This window comes from Rattus norvegicus, chromosome 16 (genome assembly GCF_036323735.1).
Source record: "Rattus norvegicus strain BN/NHsdMcwi chromosome 16, GRCr8, whole genome shotgun sequence".
Taxonomy (NCBI): Eukaryota; Metazoa; Chordata; class Mammalia; order Rodentia; family Muridae; genus Rattus; species Rattus norvegicus.
This window is the reverse complement of record NC_086034.1, coordinates 36847888-36870438: the sequence shown is the minus strand read 5'-3', so window position 1 is coordinate 36870438 and position 22551 is coordinate 36847888. Positions and strand designations below refer to the sequence as shown.

The window sequence follows — 22551 nt, the reverse complement described above, 5'->3', positions numbered from 1 at the left end:
AATGAAGGAAAAGAAGGAAGTTCAGGAAAGGTGACAATTGCTAATGCAATTATCACATTAGAGGTTATAGTAAGTGAAGGAGCTTGTGAGGACACGACAATTAGAGGGAAAGTATAAGTGTAAGGTGTACTTTTGATTATTTCATAAACAGTTGGATGAGCAGTGAGTCCTGAAGAGATTAGGGACACAAGGAATATACCTAAATATAATAAGGATGACCTATAGCATGCCTATAGTTAAAATCAAATTAAAGGGAGAGAAACAAAGAGCAATTTCACTTAAATCAGGGACAAGACAAGGGTGTCTACTCTCTATATACCAATTCAGTATAGTATTTGAACTCTCAGCTACAGAAATATGACAACTGAAGGAGATCAAGGATGCAATTTGTAAAGGAAGAAGTAGAATTATTGTTATTTACTGTGATAGTATATGTATAAGTGTCCCTAAACATTCCACTAGGGAATTACTACAGCTGATAAACTCTTTCAGCAAAGTAGTTTCATGTAAGATTAAAATTCCCCAAGTCAGTATTCATCCTATATACAAATGACAGGAGATCAAGAAAAAAATCAGAGAAATAACATACTTCACAATAGCCTCAAATAATATAAAATACATTAGAGCAACTATAACCAGGCAAGATTTGAATGATAATATCTTTTTTCAAAAAAAAAAAAGGAATTGAAGGGGATATCAGAAGATGGAAAGATCTCCTATACTCATGGGTCATTAGAATTAACATACTGAAATTGTCATTCTATCAAAAACAACCTACAGATTCAATGTAATTCCATCAAAATTCCTTCAAAAATTCTTTACAGACCTTGAAGGAATAATTCTCAACTTCATGCGGAAGAACAAAGTACTCAGGTTAACTAATATTGTCCAGAACTATGAAAGAACTTCTGGAAGTATTGGCATTCCTGATTTCAAATTGTACTACAGAGCTATAGCAATAAGAACTGCATAGTATTGACACACAATGAGACACACTGATTAACAGAATCAAATTGAGACCCAGATATAAATCCAAACACATATGGACACCTGAATTTTTATTTAAAAATAAAGTCAGAAATACAATATGGACAAAAGGCACAACCTTCAACAAATCGTACTGCACAAACTGGATATCTACAAAAAATATAAACAGATTAATATTTAAATATTAGCCTTTGGATAGATACCTCATGATTGAATAGCATTAGCTGAATAAGAAGAGGGGGAGAGATCAGAGAAACAGTCAGATATCTATTCTGTGTCTCCTATCTTTTGCCGGTGTCGTAACACACAGCTCTATCATCCTAAAGACCATCATTACACGTGGCTTCTTGAACTCAGGAAAGCATAAATAATCCTCCTTTCTTTATAAGAATAACCTACCTTGGGGATTTTATTAGCAAAGTAGACTAGTGTAATTGAAAGGGCTACTATTAGATATGGCACTGCTAATACAAGGACCCATCCAATCCCGTACCTCAAAGGTCCTCAGGAAGTCCTGGTGTGCTGTAAAGCTCTCTCCATCTAATTAACAATGGTGAACAAGCTGTTCTAGAACTACATCTCTTGCCTTTAAAAGAACTGTATACTTAGAGAAGGCTTAAAAGATGTATCCATAGTATTTAGACTCTCCCTAACATTTTGTTTGTGTGCATAGTAACTATAGAGGATAACGGAATATCATGCTTTCCTATAACTTGTATCTTGTTCTTACTCCTAGACTGAGCTAAGCCTCTTTTAGTAACCCATGTAATGATTGTGACAATGTCCTAAGTGATTTTTGTGGATTAAAAAAATGAAGATGTTTACAGCCATACTGATGTCTAAAACAGTTTCTATTCAACTAATTTCTGGAAAAAATATCTCCAAAAGATGAATGTAAGATTGCAAAACAAATAAACACACAAACAAAAATGGAATGAAGATGTTTAAGGCTGTACTGATGATTAAAACAGTTTCCATTCAATTAACTTCTGGAAAATTTTCTCACATGTTCCAAAAGAGGAACCCATGGCAAAAACCCAAAGTAAAGATACACTGAGGCGATGCGGGGATCAAGCTTCTAGTGTTCTCAAGACCAATATACATCTGTTTACAACATGGATGACCAAACACAACAATGAGCTTTTCTGGACTTCGACCATCTCGAAATCATGCAGAACAACCAGAGACTTTTTGTGTAACCAGATATTTCTTTCAGGAATGGTGAGTCAGTAACATGGGTTATTTTTCCTCAGAATATATGTTGTTCCCTTTTAAATTTTTACATTACAAAATCCATCTATTAATATACCTATAACTTTTAAAAAACCTTTTGAAAAACTAGGTAATCTTAAATCTGGGTATACCTCTAAGATAAATAAAATGAGTTACTTCATGAAAAGTCTTAGAATATTTATTAAACCTGGCCTAGTAATAAAACAGTATGTGCACTTCTCATGAAGTATAGGTTCTGTCCTACATTAATGAGTATATATACTCTCTATCTTTTTCTAAACTATCTATAAATTTCTTATAATGAGATTTTTCTGAACTCAAGACAGCACAATGTATAGAACCATATTCACTGAACTCTTGACATTGGATGTAAATGCATTAGTACCTCCATTTACTTCATAAAAATATCATTTACATTTATATTGTGTTCTAAAAGCTATTTGTTATCACAAATGGGATTCTTCTCTCTCAGTTTTAAGTTAGGAATCAAGATTGAGTTTCTATACCTATAGCTATTTCCTTTCTTCTGTTACCATGGAGAAATATAAAATTTGTACCTACATAGCATGTCAAATACAAAGTCTACTAAAGTTTAATTAAATTTATAAGTGCATAGTCAGATATGCAAAGCCAGATAGCCAAAGGACAATATTCAGTTCACTCAGTCTTTTAGAGCGGCGTATAATTGGATGATTGATACTTGCAGTGTGAGAACAGTGTAGGCAGTCAGGGCTGAGGAAACAATTCTGAAAATGGTCTGTCTCGTGACAATACCTTTGGAAGGTCCTTTCCTTATCTCTGAGAAACTTCTTTGACTTTTGTCATACAGCATGTTCAAAGACTTTTACCATGAGACTGTAATTGTCTGTCATGTTTCTTCATAAAGTCACCAAGGGTTTGTGTTGTTGTTGCTGCTGCTGCTGCTTTTTTGTTGTTGTCTTTTTATAATGTACTTTTTCTTTTATTGGATATTTTTTATTTACATTTCAAATGTTATTCTCTTTCCCAGTTTCCTAGACATAAGCCCCCTATCCCATCACCCTTCCCTTCTTCTGTAAGGGTGTTCCCTTCCCATCCTCCCTGACATTCCCTTACACTGGGGGTCCAACCTTGGCAGGACCAAGGGCTTCTCCTTCCATTGGTGCCCAACAAGGTCATCCTCTGCTACATATATTGCTGGAGCCATGGGTCAATCCATGTATAGTCTTTGAAGCCACCAAGTTTTAAAACTTGCTTCCATTCACTTTTATGATTTTAGGTTTCAGGAAGGAAAAAAAATAGGAATGTTTGAATTTAAAATGACAATACAGACAAAATCATATTTCTGGAAAGAAACAATGGCAAGTTGATTGGAAATATTAATCGTCCAAGAGCCAGCTATGGAAATCCAATCAATACAATATGTCCCTCTACAGTTGCAAAATAGCAGCCATCTTGAGAAAGAGAAAATACTTCACTCTGGGATCCACGTTTCTGAATAGCATCTTTCTACTGTAAAGGGCAAGCCTACCTCAAACTATGGACTTCTAATGATGTGATCTCAAAGTAACATAGGACTCATCATAAAATTACAAAGGATTCAAGTCATATTACTCTATATCTTATTTCATATTGTATAAGCCATGCTTCCACAGAAAGCTAAGACAACTCCTGATATCGTCCCAGATTATGTATGGACATTTATTGTTCCACCTTTATTTATGGTGCAGAACTGTTTGGACAGCAACTGCAAATGAGATTCTTCCAGTTTTATGCATATGCTCCTGACAATCTTTTATAAATGGTTCAGTTCTGATTCTGGCCTCTTGGTTGTATTGCTTGACCTTCCTATCACTGGCTTCCAAGATCATTACAAAAGTGTCCATTTATATGGTTCACAAAGTCATGAGTAGTTATAGAAATACAGAGCTCGAGATAAACAGATCTGGGCTCAATTGTATCCTTATCATCTGAAATTCAAGCAGTCTTCACCATGGATTGATTAACTAATCAACAAATTATGAGGGTAATGTTTAGTTATTTTGGATAGTATGATAATTGAGTGAGATTATAATATATATATTATATATATATCTCCTAGTAATTCAGGATATTATGATGATATTCTTTTTGTTTTCCCTGTATTATGATATGCAATATCTTATTAAGACTATGGATAGTTTAATGTTTCAACATTGACTTAGAGCATAAGAATAATATTTTCTTCTATATGCCAATGTACAGTACCCTCTGAGAGTGTTGATTTAATAACTATATTAAAATAACAGCATTAGGCATGTTTGCAGCCTCATCTCTCTCTCTAATATATGTTTTTACACCTTTAGTGACAAAATTATTCATCATCTTCTGCATGCACAATAAAGAAGGAGGGGAGAAAATTACCTATGTCTTCAAATAATTTATAACTAACTGGAGAACGCAAATGGAGCCTGATACATTTACTTCTTGGTGAAGGTGAAAATTATACCTTTGTAAATGAAGAGGGAAAGAAAGCTCAGGCATCATCAATAGTAAAGAAACCACTCACCCACAAGCATGTCTGGAAACAGAAGTGTTTCCTTCACGATCATTCTTTTCAGGCAGAAGCCCAGAAGAAAACAAAAGAAGGCAGATTTTTAATCTCATCTATCCAAATGTATTATTTCTAACAATCTTACTTTCTTATTTCAAAGGAAAGTTATGCTGTGTGTGTGCATGTTCCTGTGACTGTGTCTGTGTCAGTCTATTTCTTTGTCCATTTGTCTGTCTATACATAGCTCATTTTTTAATATATTAGTTTACCTCTGTTGTCAAAAGGTACCTCTCTAAGAGTCATAACTGTCACCAAGGTCATCTTCAGCCCCTCAACAGGAACCTTCCCAGGTCATTCTAATTTTAGGTAAAACATCTGAACAAAACCTGGTAATCCCTAAGTGGGAAAACCACCAATACCTTAACTTCTTACAGAAACACCAATTCCTGAACAAGAAAACCCACCAATCCCTGAACAGGAAAACTCACCTATCCCTGAGCTCCACCATGCTCAGGACTTGAAATCCCACAAATCCTCATCCTGGAAATCTCTACCTTAGAAATCTCCACTCCCAAGAACCCTATTTATAACTCCCTGCTGCTGTCGACTCCCTTGGGAGCACTGGCACCTACTCCTGGATGCTTCCCTCCACACCCTGGACTCTCCAATAAATCTTTTTTATGAGCTTTGCTGCCTGATATAACTGTCTATGGAAGAAGACAAGAGCAATGAAGAAAAGAATGGAAAAAAGCAAACAAAAGGTGTAGCTGCTTATATTCTAATGCTAATTGTTTCCCAAGAAACTTTTTGCACAAGAACATTTGCACACAGCTTCTGGGAACCTTCCCCTAGTTGGTCCTGATTGGTAAATAAAAGATGCCAACAGCCAACAGCTGGATAGTACAGATAGAGGCCAGATTCGAAATTCCAGGTTTGGTACCCAGAGAAGAGGAAGGAGAAGGGAGGTCTGTCCTTTCTTTTGGAAGAGTAGAGGAGAGGGAAGATATCATACCTCAGAGAGTGCAAGACAGAGAGGCATAGCCACCATGTGAAGGAGCTGGGAGACTACAGCCCATAGGGCTTCCTAACTGAGTCCAGAGCAGCCAAGAGAGAACATAGAATTAGTAAATAATAACTCAAGATTAATCATATGCAGATAGGCAGTGATCCAGCTATTGTGCTCGTTAACACATTAAAATATAAAGGTTGTGTGTGTATCTTTCATTTTAGAACATAAACCATTTAGGTAGGTTGTGAACCCACTCCTGCTGAAATTTATTTAAATTATTCCTTCAACAAGAAGGAGCAAGGCTGAGGCTCCTGCACTCCTCAGCTCAGCTGTGGTTTCCTCCCCTGGGAGCTGCAATGCCTCTGCTGATGAGGCTTCTCAGACCTGTGTGTTTCCTGGACTTCTGAGGCTCAGGACACCTTCATATCTGAGCAGAAAGGCCATCAGCTCTGGTTATCGGTTCCAAGGTCCCAGTGTGCTTGATCTGTGGTGCATTTGACATATCCTGTATTCCTTTTGCACAGCGTTGCTTGATTGGCTTCTTGCTGACTCCGTCTTCTTATATGGTAGGCTTTTTGCTGATACTGCTATATCTTTCCTTTTACAAAAACTGTAGAAGATGTTCTAATTCTTAATAAACTTGCTTGACATAAAACATAGTTTGTGTAACATCTCCTAATCCCAGATTTCCTACCTTTCTCAAATTCTCATCCCCTGGCTGTTCCCTGCTAGAACCATGTCAATGAAGAGTGACCTGTTGGATCGGGTCATATTATGTTCTCCATTCTCAGACTTTTATACCTTTTGGTTATGATGTGTATCCTGTAGCCCATGACACCTTCAACTTGCTGTTGGGTCTGTCCTTGAATTCACCTGGTGCTGTCTCTTGGGTGCTAGGATTACAGGAATGCACAGCTACTTGTACTGTTTCAACAATATTTTCCATAATGTTTTATTTTTAAGAATATGGAATGCATATCACGAAATAACAACTTTTAAAGGAGTATTGTCTCCATAGGTGCCATTTTCAGTTTTACTTCCCAGAAGGAGCAAACCTTAGGGCATGAAAAGCAGTTGTCTCTCAGAACATGTGGCTTACAACATTTCAAATCACGTGCTGTAAAACAGGTTTTTCGGCTTCAACACAAAGCTCCCAGGTTCAAATCAACCAATTTACAAAGTCATTTGCAGTTCTTCGGACTTCTGGGTAATGTATCAGGTTCACAGGCATGGCCTTACCTCAGGTAATTACTGCCTGGACAGGGAATTTTAAAGGAGCAGAATAAATAGAGCCCATTTTAGACTGATGTCAACATTTGGACTGACAAATGGTGTTTTCTTCATTTTGATTTCTTAGTAGAAGGTAGACTACTAGATCATTTAAGGAATAAAAGATTAAAGGGAAAAGTCACAAACCTGAACGAGCAATCATCTAGCATTTCAGAAACTACACAAAGGCATGCAGACACAATGTACTAGTTTTAAAAATATCAATCTATGTAATATTGTTCTTAAAGCTTTCTCCTCATTTCTGCTAACTCACTTGTATCTGTATAGCTATTAGCTCAACCATTGAAACAATCTTGTTTTGTGTCATTTTAAAAACTAATTTCCATATATATATATATTTTTTCTTATTTCTTATCAGACGACATAACTGCCTAAAACTATAAGTTCCTTATCATTTAATGGGCAAAATCTAAGATTCTTATCAACCTTTCACCACCAGAATCTATATATTTCACCTTTCATTGGGAGAAAAGAATAATTATCCTCATAAAATCATTGTAATTGAAGATTTTTATATCCATGTGTTGAAAGATAAACCTTTTAAGTTACTTGCTAGATTCTCTTTTCCACATGTAAAGATAGAAAACAACTGTAAAATACTATCACGTAAGCAGCTGAGATAGTATAAAGTTTTCATAGTAAACTTGTCCCTTCATACCTCATTACTTCAATAAGGCCTTTTCATATACAAGGGACTGAAAACATTAATACTCTCCTGAGTTATATTAAATATTGTAAAACAGCATTTGATCATTATTCTCTTTTGAAAGTCAGCTACTGAATTTTCAGTGCACACAGATTGTCAAAGTATCCGGGGAGATGCTCAGTCAGAAAGTTCTTTCCGTATAAGCATGATGACCTTAGTTTGGCTCTCCATTACTCGTAGGTAAGGAGAAAGTTAAGTGCAAACATACTACCAGTTCTGGGAAAGTAAAGACAGGTAGACTCCAAACGCTGCTGTGTCAGCATTCTAGTCAGACTGCTGAGCTCTGGGTTCATTGAAGGGAACTTGTTACAAACAAGGTGGAAAATGACAATAAAGAACAAATTACATCCATATCAGGCTCCTGCACACATGTATGCATATGCATCTGCATACATCAATGTAGATAAGCATATCATACACGCATGTCTACCATGTACACATGTACAGAAAAATAAATCCGAGAAACACAATCACCAACTTGTTAGTGTTTTTGTTCCTGTTGCTAAAATTTAAAATTCTTTCCTGTTAGTTTAAACAGTTTCCTCCTTCTTGGTGCCAGAGAGCAAATCCTTTTGAAATTCCATTCCAAATACTCACTCTACCGCTGAACGTCTTGAACTGGACCCGTGATGAGTGGACGATCAGACATTCTGTCTCTGGCCTTCCGGTGAAGCAGGGAAGGCATCTAGCGAAGTGACAGGACCAGAGGTGATACAAGATGATGGGATGCGGGATTCAATTCTACACCGTCCTCGCCTGCTAAATTGCTAAACGGTAGAACAAAGAATCCTATGTGCAGTCTAAACACTTACTGTACATTGTTCATAAATTGTAAGCACTGATAATTCTTGTTATTTCCATTTGTATTCTATAATGCTATAAAACAGAACAAATGAGTAAGGGAGTAAATGAATATGAGCCACTATTCTTTTAAAAAATTGAAAAACCTTGTTTCTGTATGTTCCTGCCCAAAATTGCATTGTTCAAATGTCCATTAAATATAAATTACTAGTTTCCTGAAGTATATCTTACAATAATTAGCAGAGAATGGACCATTCTTCTCTGTACATTGTGCAATGTCATCATAATGTGTTAGGGGTATTTCAACTTACTAATGCTTTCAATATCTTTGTTCCCTTTATATTGGTCTCATTCCCTAGCTATAAATTTGGTATGATTTTATCCTTTCTATTGCTTTTCCGTGCAATATAATTATTAATTTAGCAATTATGTCTGCAGCTACATGTATAGACCATCAAATTTCTTATTTCTCTTTTGAGATGTATATCCTTTTTTAAGTGATTGACATTGATCTCAGGGCCAATAGCACTATTACATGTCTGAGCAAAACGTAGGCGACAAATATTATTTTTGTTAAGCATTGCATAGTCTCCCTATACCATTATCCCAGAGCACTCCAGGACTTGGATAATGTTAGACAAGAAAATCTACAGCAAAGCCATGAGGAAATGTGTTCATAGAACTGGAGTTGAGGAAACGTAGTGGAAACCTGGTCTGAGCAGAGCTGAGTCATTCTCTGTGTGTGATTTTGTGGATGACCACAAAACTCTGAATATTGACTTGGATTTACAGATACAACTTAGGAAATACTGAAGATTAACCATGTAATATCCTCTTGTTTTATTTATGTGAACATGAAAATTAAAAAAGAAAACCTGGAAGAATATTTTTATTGTGTTCTTGTCTATTAATTCTACTTGACATGTGGAAACTATTATGTCACAACTATGGTAGCTAATGCACCCTGTGGTTGCTACATTTATTTAATATGTATTATACTTAATGTAGTTACTAACATTTATTGTTGGATTTATTCTTCACAGCAAATGTTATAAATAAACTTACTCTCACCTCATAAGGCATAAAACTGATGGTTAAGTATATTAAAGACTTACTCATGACTAACTAACCATAAAATGAGAAATAGAGCATTTGAAAACAGGCTAACAGATTCAGGTTAAAGCCATCTTTATACTTTCATGTTTTATAAGAAACTGTACAATTTATGAATATGAAGGTAGTCACACACAAGCAACAAAGGGAAACAGTTCTTTCTCCATGTGTCTGGGGAATGGACATAACCTTAAGTTTTTTACCTTTGGAATATTAAAGAGAAACTCTCTTTACTAACACATGTGTTACATTATAAAAAGAACAGACTATGCTGATTCAAAGAAACTGCTTTCAAAACACCCACAGCAATTTTTTATACAATGATACTAGAGTACCAATTATTCTATTAAAAGATACTTTGAAATTAAGAAACTGTGTAATATAGTGATTCATGAAAGATATTAAAGTTTAGAAACTAATGTGTCATTTTGTAATATTGCAAAAGCACTGTTTCTAATAAGTGAGGAACAATGGCTGATTGATATAATGATACTAGCATAATAAGATATCTGGTAAAACAAAAATAATTATGGGTCCCAATATCATAAATTGGAATAAAAATATTTTTCTTAACCAAAGAAATTACAAAGCATGAAAAAAGAATCTTGGGAAAGCTTTTGAAATTACAATTGTCAAATATTGCTCAAAACCCCCTATGAAATACACTTATAGATTTAACAAAATATAAAAACATGTACTTTAAAATCAATTTATCCGAAAGAAAATTAGCATAACATTTATGGTTGAGGCTTAGTTTTGTTATAAGAGTCCAGGAAACAAGAAAAGAAATAGTATTCTTTTGATTTTTTCTTTGAGATAGTTTCATGTACATATTATCAATCCATCCAGGTTGGACACTGAATTAGTCATCATATTGGTCATTAAATTAGAGTAGTAATAGAAACCGACATGAGTAAGTGAAGACCTCAGCTTAATCTTTCAGAAGATCTAACCTTGGGAAGATTTGTGGGCATGAAGATTATATGTTTCATTGGGAAATTCAAATTAAAATGTCAATGAAACGCATACTTACTAGAATTACCAAAACCCGGGTCATTAGACTACACACTTTGTGAAAATATGGAGCGACAAGAATTTCTATTGAGGGGGGCATGTACAAAGGTGGTCAGGCTTGGAAGACAAATCTTTTATCTATTTCATACAAAGCCAAATTTGGGCTAAACTATTTAATTGGTTGAGGAAACACTTCTGTCTACAGAAAGTTCAATGAAGCCTTACTTATTCTTGATCAAACATAGAAATATACATAATGCACCTAGTGAGGGCCTAGTAAGTAAATAGATGAATGGTGATTCACCTCAATCATAGAATATTATTCAGCACTGTAAATAAATGAGCAACAAAGCCAGAAAACCTAGAAAACTCACATGCGCATCACTAGGTAAAGTGGTCAATTTAAAAACATTGCCATACTATGTGATTACAAATATATGATATTCTAGAAAAGGGGAGACTCTGCATGCAGAACAAAAAAGATTTTGTGTTGTGAAGACTTAGAAATTTAGAGGGCCCAATTGTCAGGGATTTTGAGGTTAGCACATAGAACTTACTTTTTGTTAGCATAGTGAAATTACTCTCTACAACTTTGCAATGAAAGCTACATATATGAACCCATAGAACATTCATGACCAAGACTGAACTCAAACTAAAGACTTTGAGTGATGATATGTCAGTATAGGTTCATCAATTATAACATAAAAATCAGTTCGCCCAGAATGTTGTTTCAGGAAATCCTGTGCATAAATGTGGGTGAGGGATATAGGTAACCCTGTTTTGAAATAATGTTCTATTTGGTTTGGTGAAGTGATTCTGCAATTTGGATGAAGTAACTCAATATTAACATTAAACTAACATTAACTAACTGCATGTCTACATTCTTCAAAAAATTTTGAAAATTGAGTGATCTGGGTTGCGTTTGGTAATTTGGTAAAAGAGAATGTATAAATATGTCAAGACAATGACTATGGCTAGAAGAAAACATAAGGAAGATAGTTTATTAACTTGATCGTTGAAGAATGCCATAGGCAGGCTTGGGGAGAAGAAGACCCAGAAAGAAGATTAAGACACTACTAAAAGGTCAATGAAAACACAACTTGAATACAAAGCCAACTAAAATAGCAATCTCCTACCCATGCCAACAATTCAGAAGGGCGCATGAAAAGTAGATACTCCGTAATGTAATTAGTGACCTTGCAAAGAGTCTTTGCATGATGATGAGCCAAAATTCTTAAAGCAACCTGAAAAAAGCTGAAAGGATAAACAGTGAGACGTTTTCTCTTCTTTTTTTTTATTGGATAATTTTTATTTACATTTCAAGTGTTATTCCGTTTCCAGGTTTCCCATCCATAAGCCACCCCGTCCCTCTCCCCTCTTCTTCTATGAGGGTGTTCTCCCTCCCCAACCACCTCCCCTCCCTGCCTCCAACCCTGCCCTGACATTCCCCTACACTGGGGGAGTCGAGGCTTGGCAGGACCAAGGGCTTCTCCTCCTATTGGTGCCCAACAAGTCCATCCTCTGCTACATATGCAGCTGGAGCCATGGGTCTGTCCAAGTGTACTCTTTGGGTAGTGGTTTAATCCCTGGGAACTCTGGTTGGTTGGTATTGTTGTTCTTATGGGGTTGCAAGCCACCTCGGCCCCTTCAATCCTTTCTCTAACTCCCCCAATGGGGACCCCATTCTAAGTTCAATGGTTTGCTGCTAGCATTCACCTTTGTGTTTATCATGCTGTGGCTGAGCCTCTTAGAAGACAAGTGAGAAGTTTCCTGTGTACCTCAGGAAGATACAGCTCAGTGCAATGAAAGAAAGGTCTTTGAAAACACTGACAATTTAAAACAATAGAAGCATAATAGTAGTGACAAGAATAATCTAAATGGAATGGTATTATTTACAGTATGGTGAGAAGAGAAAAAACTTGCAGATACAACAGCACAACGCCATTTAGTTCTAAATGGAAGGGTTTAACCTTCATTAGGGTTATGAGTATTTTTCATTGTCAGAGAAAAGAAGGCAGAGAATATGAACACAGATGCTGTGAAGAGGTGCTTAGAAGAGCACTGGGGATTCTCTTCTGATCCTCTTTCACAGTGAAGTAAGGTGCTCATTTATATCCTGAGTAAATATTAGAAAATACGGAAGTTCAAGCAGAGACAGCTAGGTATAACAGTGAGAATGGAGACTGGGATTGCGATAGTGTGATATTAGCCAACACTAGTGTTTCTGCTGAGGTTAGTCATCGGGATTAAAATAAGACCTGTCAATGAACTGGAAGTTTTCTTTAGCGAATTTTAGTTGTACCAAATTGAGTTTAAGAAATATGAGATTTTTTTCAAAGGCCTATAATTGTAACTGAGGGAAGGCCATAGTGGTTACAGACATATGGGAACATAACTGTGTATGTTGAATTGAGTAATTTCAACAGATACAGATTCGAATGGGGGGGGTCTCATGGAGCGACCATAAGGAAAATTAATAGCAAGTAATTCTAATATTTATTGTACTGGGAATATTTGGAATCAGACTTCTATATGTCATAATCTAGAACATGGGAGATACATATTTATGTGCGTTGTAGGAAGAGACAAGGCCAGCGTTAGGGCATAGCCACACTAGTGAAGAGGTGATATAGAGGCCATGTTCCCCTGGAGTGGAGAGATTATCAGCTGAAGGGCAGGGGTCAAGAAGGTGACAGCATGATGATTAAATGACATTAACATGATTGCATGTTAAGATATTGAAGTCAATAGACTATTTATAGATATCACAGGGAGAGTCGATGAATCACACATAAAATAGAAAAGAAATAAACGACTTCTATGCTACAGAAGACCACATTAGTAGATTAGTATGAGAGTGCATTGCATGTAACAATTGAGGACATTCATGAGTGTGGAGGAGAGCTGTGTAGGAGGTGCTCTTGGGCAAAGATGCTTGCTTAGCTGGTCCTTTTAACAAAGGGAGGAATAAGGGGAATGAGGCATACAACTCCTTCTGCCATTTACCTGCTTGCCTTTGGCAATGACCTTTACTCCACCAGAAGGACAACAAACTGAAACTCTGAAAAAGAACACACATGCACACGCACATGTATAATTAAGGAGAGAAAAATTATCCCTAGTCTGTGTGTGTTACCCCAAGTATTGACTGCTAACTCCTACCTAAAGCAAACAAAGTACTAACCCACTCTGCATCACGTCTCACATCTCACTGTATAGTTTTCATTTAATTTTGAGCATCATGTTTCAATTACTTTAAGCAAACTTAAAAGCATGATATTCAACTATGGGAAGCAGAGGACAAATGAATGATGTCATGATAAGAAATATAAGTAAATGTAACATGAGTCATAACTGCTCTTTATGTTGATTTGACTGGTGGTCTCAAGGAAAACCTTGTTGCAAATGAAGTACCACGAGTATCTTTCTTAATATGTATAAATAAAGTTATGAAGTAGAGCAAGTTTTCTAGATTATAAATAGAGAATAATATATGTATATTTCCTTTAAAATAATATTTTAATAATTCTTTGAGAATTTAATATACTTAACTTTTTTTTCAGTTCCTTCTTTTTATTAACTCATACACGACTACTTGTCTTCTGGTTTGTTGAAGCAGTAAGTCAGACAACACTTCCCACAGTAATGTCCGTCAAAGTGGCTACCCATGACAACTCCAGCACCATATTCATCAGAAGGACATTCCTGATGAAGTCGGCTGATTTTGCCATTTTCATCCACCTTATAGTGTTTCAGCACAGCCAACTTAACCTTCTTGGGGTTGGTGTAAGACTTCCTTTTCTTAGCGCCACCACGAAGTCTCAGCATGAGATGGAGCGTGGACTCCTCTTGAATGTTGTAGTCAAAGTACGGCCATCTTCTAGCTGCTTATCAGCAAAGATCAACCTCTGCTGACCAGGGGGAATTCTTTTCTTATCCTGGATCTTGGCCTTTACGTTTTCTATAGTGTCCGAAGGTTCAACCTCGAGCATGATGGTCTTCCCTCTAAGGCTCTTCACAAAACTCTGCATCGTGGCGTCGGCTCCACCCACGATGGCGGATTGGAAACGAATATACTTACTTTCGAATACGTTCATTCCCCCTCAATTCATCCCAGATCTACATTACTTTCCCACCCACGCAACTTCATGCTCTATTTTTCTTCCTCCCTCGATGCTACAGAAATAGTTGAAGGAGAAAGGCAGTGTAGAGAAAGTAAGCGTCTGTTTCATTACCATGCAGATATTTGTCCTATGTAGCTTTCTTTAAGGAAGAGTGTACCGGCATATTAATTTTGTGTCTTTTGTGTGTATTTCTGTCTATGTTGAAAACTTTTAGTATATTTCACATAAAATAATTCACTTAAAGCAATGATTATTGTTCCTTGTGTTCCTTTGTCATATTCTCAGGAAAATATGTTTCTTTAAGAAACTAATTTTAGCAGTGAGAGAAAGTCAATTTCTTCATTATATAATATGTTGGAACTATGAAGATCTCATTGAGTCTTTTAGTTTTAACTGAAGTGTTGAAGTCTTAGTTTTAACTGAGTCTTTTAGTTTTAACTTTACCAAAACATCCATTCATGAGTGCTTTATAACCTCATCTATGACACCAGGACATGGAAACCTCCATCTGCATTTTCCACAGCATCCTTACTCTTTTATATTTTAATGAAGTACACACGTTTTCTTTCTCCATCTGCTTTTTGGGAAATTTACTTTTTGCTTCCTGTTTCATTTTTTGATGAAGGACATTGGCAGCCACATGCTAACTAAACAAGAACATTGTGCAAAAAAGAACTAGGTACTATACGATTTTAGAGTAGGAAAATGCATCTGAAGTGAGTAGAATCTAAGAGTTTATGTGGTAGGCTCCTGGAGAGGCAGACATACACCTGAGACCTATTACAATAAACGACGACGCAGTGTTTTCAATGTCTGGCAGTATCCCCATCCGTATTTGGAAGGAGCCCACTTGTAAGTTAAGGGATATAATTCCATGTCTTGATCACTTAGATTAACACATTACTCTAAATGAAAGATTACCAACAAAGTATGTTCTTTTGTTTTCATCTTTATTAACTTGGGTATTTCTTATTTACATTTTGATTGTTATTCCCTTTCCCGGTTTCCAGGCCAACATCCCCCCAACTATCCCAAACAGTGGTGAGATGCTGCGCAGTAGGTGGCAGTGCCTCAACCGGATGTGTGGTTAGGCCCAAGGGCCTCTTCCGTCCTTGTCAAGGGGAGTGCAAACCTTCTCTCCTTTCATACAACACACAAAGTATGTTCTTTGAAAATGATATATTTCTAAATTTCTCCTATGTTGCTCAAAATATTTTAAAGTCATGATAAGTTCCTGTCCAACTTATTTCTTGATAGACTTCATCTATCTAAAATAATGGTTGCAGTAAGATTTACATACTGTAACATACTTTACTTTTCACATTCCTTTTAAAATTACATACATACATATCTGATGGTGCTACCGCAATAAATATTATACTCAACTGATGGAACATCCTAATCATATCTTCATAGTGTATTGCAGTTCTTTTTTTGTACCTGTGACTGAACTCCATTCATGGAATCACTTTGCAAGCTCATTTCTTTGAATACAGCTATAAGACACTGCATGCAAGAAGTGTTATGTTCTTCAAAGAGTCAGACAGAACAATTTGCAAATTCATCTGGAATAACAAAAAACCGAGGATAGCTAAAACTATCCTCAACAATAAAAGGACTTCAGGGGGAATCACTATCCCTGAACTCAAGCAGTATTACAGAGCAATAGTGATAAAAACTGCATGGTATTGGTACAGAGACAGACAGATAGACCAATGGAACAGAATTGAAGACCCAGAAATGAACCCACACACCTATGGGCACTTGATTTTTGACAAAGGAGCCAAAACCATCCAATGGAAAAAAGATAGCATTTTCAGCAAATGGTGCTGGTTCAACAGGAGGGCAACATGTAGAAGAATGCAGATCGATCCATCCTTATCACCCTGTACAAAGCTTAAGTCCAAGTGGATCAAGGACCTCCACATCAAACCAGACACACTCAAACTAATAGAAGAAAAACTAGGGAAGCATCTGGAACACATGGGCACTGGAAAAAATTTCCTGAACAAAACACCAATGGCTTATGCTCTAAGATCAAGAATCGACAAATGGGATCTCATAAAACTGCAAAGCTTCTGTAAGGCAAAGGACACTGTGGTTAGGACAAAACGGCAACCAACAGATTGGGAAAAGATCTTTACCAATTCTACAACAGATAGAGGCCTTATATCCAAAATATACAAAGAACTCAAGAAGTTAGACCACAGGGAGACAAATAACCCTATTAAAAATGGGGTTCAGAGCTAAACAAAGAATTCACAGCTGAGGAATGCCGAATGGCCGAGAAACACCTAAAGAAATGTTCAACATCTTTAGTCATAAGGGAAATGCAAATCAAAACAACCCTGAGATTTCACCTCATACCAGTGAGAATGGCTAAGATCAAAAACTCAGGTGACAGCAGATGCTGGAGAGGATGTGGAGAAAGAGGAACACTCCTCCATTGTTGGTGGGGTTGCAGACTGATACAACCATTCTGGAAATCAGTCTGGAGGTTCCTCAGAAAATTGGACATTGAACTGCCTGAGGATCCAGCTATACCTCTCTTGGGCATATACCCAAAAGATGCCTCAACATATAAAAAAGACACGTGCTCCACTATGTTCATCGCAGCCTTATTTATAATAGCCAGAAGCTGGAAAGAACCCAGATGCCCTTCAACAGAGGAAGGGATACAGAAAATGTGGTACATCTACACAATGGAATATTACTCAGCTATCAAAAACAATGCCTTTATGAAATTCGTAGGCAAATGGTCAGAACTGGAAAATATCATCCTGAGTGAGCTAACCCAATCACAGAAAGACACACATGGTATGCACTCATTGATAAGTGGCTATTAGCCCAAATGCTTGAATTACCCTAGATGCCTAGAACAAATGAAACTCAAGACGGATGATCAAAATGTGAATGCTTCACTCCTTCTTTAAAAGGGGAACAAGAATACCCTTGGCAGGGAATAGAGAGGCAAAGATTAAAACAGAGACTGAAGGAACACCCATTCAGAGCCTGCCCCACATGTGGCCCATGCATATACAGCCATCCAATTAGACAAGATGGATGAAGCAAAGAAGTGCAGGCTGACAGGAGCCGGATGTAGATCTCTCCCGAGAGACACAGCCAGAATACAGCAAACACAGAGGCGTATGCCAGCAGCAAACCACTGAACTGAGAATAGGTCCCCTATTGAAGGAATCAGAGAAAGAACTGGAAGAGCTTGAAGGGGCTCGAGACCCCAAAAGTACAACAATGCCAAGCAACCAGAGCTTCCAGGGACTAAGCCACTACCTAAAGACTATACATGGACTGACCCTGGACTCTGACCCCATAGGTAGCAATGAATATCCTAGTAAGAGCACCAGTGGAAGGGGAAGCCCTGGGTCCTGCTAAGACTGAACCCCCAGTGAACTAGACTGTTGGGGGGAAGGCGGCAAGGGGGGGAGGATGGGGAGGGGAACACCCATAAGGAAGGGGACGGGGTAGGGGGATGTTTGCCCAGAAACCGGGAAAGGGAATAACACTCAAAATGTATATAAGAAATACTCAAGTTAATAAAAAAAAAGAAGTGTGATGTTTTATCATCTTCCACCTTCAATATTGAGTGAACTCAACATTTCATATTTTTTCCTGACTCAAAAATTACATTACAGGTGTGATATAGCCATGGATACCTGGCTTATTTGTGCTGTTTTGCACTAATAAAATCAACTTCATTTTAAAAGATCATACTACGATTAGCATAATAGTAAATCTATGACCTCTTAATACAACCAGAAAAGAATCCTGTCAAATGATAACCCAGGTCTCATGACACAAGGAAGTTCTGATTCGTATTGCACCACACATACATAATTCAGAAGAGTGCTTGCATGAAGATTCTCTCAACTGCAAATGTACATGTATGTAGATATGTAAATATGATGATGACAATTGCCATTTCTTAAAGTGAGACTGAACTTTAAAAATAGCAACAGGTTCACGAGGAGTCCTTGTTCTAATTTACTCTTGCTACATTCACCACATTGCAATTAGCCTTTTAAAATCTTTTAGATTTTACAATTGTTAAAATTAAGATAGTGAATCATTTTTAGAACTATGGTATTCAATTTCTAAATATGAACTAATGAATATTATGAGTCATTTGAAAATTTAGGGTAGTCCTAACTAACATGTATAGGTATGCATATCTACACATATGTATTTATTTATACAGTGACACACTTTTCCATAGTTAGGTACTAAAATAGACATTTCATGATAAACCAAACAATTGTTTAAATCAATAACATCAAAATACAGAAAGCAACTGCATAAGTAAGTCAATTACTTGATTAAATTGTCAGAATCTTCAAATTCTAGTAAATCTTCCTTTACAGAATATCAGACATTTATGATTGAATTGTATCACAGTAAATTAATTAGTCATTGGAAACATTAGACATATAACGCTATTCCAACTGGGTTTAGTGTTTTATTTGGTGGTTAGGGGAACTTTTAAAATAAGTTGTGACTAAATCCACACAAATCTTTCTCAGTGGTAGATATTAGTGGGTTCCTCCTTAGTTCCTTGCAGAGAAGCAGAAACTTGAAGTGTCAGGTGGTGTATAATTGGGGCTTGGGGCAGCACCTGCTCAGAGGTGAAGGAAGGATAGAGGAAGGGGGATACACACATATATATCACGAGAATAGTATATCTAGATATAGATATATTCACAAACACACAAATTATAATTAAAGAAGAAATCATGAACTTGAAATGGAGTGGAGCAGTTGGGGTAGAAAAGGAGTTGGAGGAAGGAGAGGGTGTGGTAGAAATGATGGAAATACAAAATTAATTTATAAAATTCTTTAAAATAATGATATAATTAATGTAAAACATTAACTGAAAAGGCAAACCTGGCCCTTATTGATGTTAACTGTTCTGTAAAGGAAGCTTTTACTAGAATTTCAATTTGAAGATTCTGACTGCTTAATCAATTAATTGACTTAATTATGCAGTTGCTTTCTGCATTTTGATGTTAGGTTGAATAATTATTTTTGGTTTACCATGAAATGGCTATTTTTAATTTTAATTATTGAAAAGCATATCACCATATAAAGATACACTTGTGTGTAGATGTACATATTAGAATTACTCTAAAACCCACCTGGCCCTCTAGAGTCCCTACCATCTGCCATATGGTGATGTAGCCAAGACAGGCTGTCATAAGGGCATTTTTCAGGCTGGGTACATTCTCAAGCTTCTAAAGTAGAAGCCAAATAAGATGAGGTTCTCTCCCTGAGGCAGTTTGTTACCTCAATAAAGGATAGATAAATATGATAGGTTCTCCTAAATTCATTTAAAATAAAAGCAAGGTATACAGAAAGTTGAAAAGTCCATGTAACAAGAAAATTATACTACTTTGTTTTCAAGTTTGTATCTTCTTTTTTTTTTTTGGTTCAAATGTTTTTTTTTATTAACTTGAGTAATTCTTATATACATTTTGAGTGTTATTCCCTTCCCTGGTTTCCGGGCAAATATCCCACTCCCCCCTCCCCTTCCTTACGGGTGTTCCCCTCCCCACCCTCCCCCCTCCCCTTCCTTACGGGTGTTCCCCTCCCCACCCTCCCCCCATTGCTGCCTTCCCCCCAACAGTCTAGTTCACTGGGGGTTCAGTCTTAGCAGGACCCAGGGCTTCCCCTTCCACTGGTGCTCTTACTAGGATATGCATTGCTACCTATGAGGTCAGAGTCCAGGGTCAGTCCATGTATAGTCTTTAGGAAGTGGCTTAGTCCCTGGAAGCTCTGGTTGCTTGGCATTGTTGTACATATGGGGTCTCGAGCCCCTTCAAGCTCCTCCAGTTCTTTCTCTGATTGCTTCAACGGGGGTCCTATTCTCAATTCAGTGGTTTGCTGCTGGCATACGCCTCTGTGTTTGCTGTATTCTGGCTGTGTCTCTCGGGAGAGATCTACATCCGGCTCCTGTCAGCCTGCACTTCTTTGCTTCATCCATCTTGTCTAATTGGATGGCTGTATATGCATGGGCCACATGTGGGGCAGGCACTGAATGGGTGTTCCTTCAGTCTCTGTTTTAATCTTTGCCTCTCTATTCCCTGCCAAGGGTATTCTTGTTCCCCTTTTAAAGAAGGAGTGAAGCATTCACATTTTGATCATCCGTCTTGAGTTTCATTTGTTCTAGGCATCTAGGGTAATTCAAGCATTTGGGCTAATAGCCACTTATCAATGAGTGCATACCATGTGTGTCTTTCTGTGATTGGGTTAGCTCACTCAGGATGATATTTTCCAGTTCCGACCATTTGCCTACAAATTTCATAAAGGCATTGTTTTTGATAGCTGAGTAATATTCCATTGTGTAGATGTACCACATTTTCTGTATCCCTTCCTCTGTTGAAGGGCATCTGGGTTCTTTCCAGCTTCTGGCTATTATAAATAAGGCTGCGATGAACATAGTGGAGCACGTGTCTTTTTTATATGTTGAGGCATCTTTTGGGTATATGCCCAAGAGAGGTATAGCTGGATCCTCAGGCAGTTCAATGTCCAATTTTCTGAGGAACCTCCAGACTGATTTCCAGAATGGTTGTATCAGTCTGCAACCCCACCAACAATGGAGGAGTGTTCCTCTTTCTCCACATCCTCTCCAGCATCTGCTATCACCTGAGTTTTTGATCTTAGCCATTCTCACTAGTATGAGGTGAAATCTCAGGGTTGTTTTGATTTGCATTTCCCTTATGACTAAAGATGTTGAACATTTCTTTAGGTGTTTCTCAGCCATTCGGCATTCCTCAGCTGTGAATTCTTTGTTTAGCTCTGAACCCCATTTTTTAATAGGGTTATTTGTCTCCCTGTGGTCTAACTTCTTGAGTTCTTTGTATATTTTGGATATAAGGCCTCTATCTGTTGTAGGATTGGTAAAGATCTTTTCCCAATCTGTTTGTTGCCATTTTGTCCTAACCACAGTGTCCTTTGCCTTACAGAAGCTTTGCAGTTTTATGAGATCCCATTTGTCGATTCTTGATCTTAGAGCATAAGCCATTGGTGTTTTGTTCAGGAAATTTTTTCCAGTGCCCATGTGTTCCAGATGCTTCCCTAGTTTTTCTTCTATTAGTTTGAGTGTATCTGGTTTGATGTGGAGGTCCTTGATCCACTTCGACTTAAGCTTTGGACAGGGTGATAAGCATGGATCTTCTTAAAGACATTTTATAATCATTTTTGCTACACTTTTTTCATTTTTCAGAATATGTTTAGACATTCCCCAAGCATATACATAAAATAACAGATGTAGTTATCATTATAACCATAGTAATTTCTACTTGTTAACACAGAATAGACTATAGTTTTTTCCAATAGAGGATCCTTAGTTAACTGGTTATAATGTAAGTTCTATACACTAAAATTCTAATTAGTCACAAAAGGTATTTCTCATTTATATTCTACATCTGTGTGTGAGATCAATACATAATATTCTAGGTTGTGATTTAGCTATATCTTGAGTAGATATATTCTATTATACATAAAGCCTCATTATTTCTTCCCTCCAATTATATGCTAAATCTGGAGTGCCTTGACGGGTTTCTGCAATTATTTTTCTATGTCCCTAATTTTCCCACTGTGCAGTTCATATTTGGAGAGAAGTTAATAACTTATTCAGTATAATTTCTTTCAATCAAGCTAAAAATATTATCAGAGAACTCTACGGATTACAGACACACATATACATATATATTTTGTATTTTCAGTATATACATATATGCAATGTACA

The 22551-nt window shown here is 36.9% G+C and overlaps 1 protein-coding gene, 1 non-coding gene and 1 pseudogene across 3 annotated transcripts in view; all 3 read right to left on the bottom strand.

Moving 5' to 3' along the window:
• The window catches only part of Galntl6 (polypeptide N-acetylgalactosaminyltransferase-like 6), a 1251036-nt gene that overhangs the window by 584271 nt on the left and 644214 nt on the right, over positions 1-22551 (bottom strand). The window lies entirely within an intron of this gene.
• On the bottom strand, positions 14209-14737 carry Rps27a-ps14 (ribosomal protein S27a, pseudogene 14; annotated as a pseudogene).
• LOC120097629 (U6atac minor spliceosomal RNA) lies at positions 15823-15943 on the bottom strand. The gene has a single exon (XR_005495184.1). It is a non-coding gene; the product is annotated as a U6atac minor spliceosomal RNA (small nuclear RNA).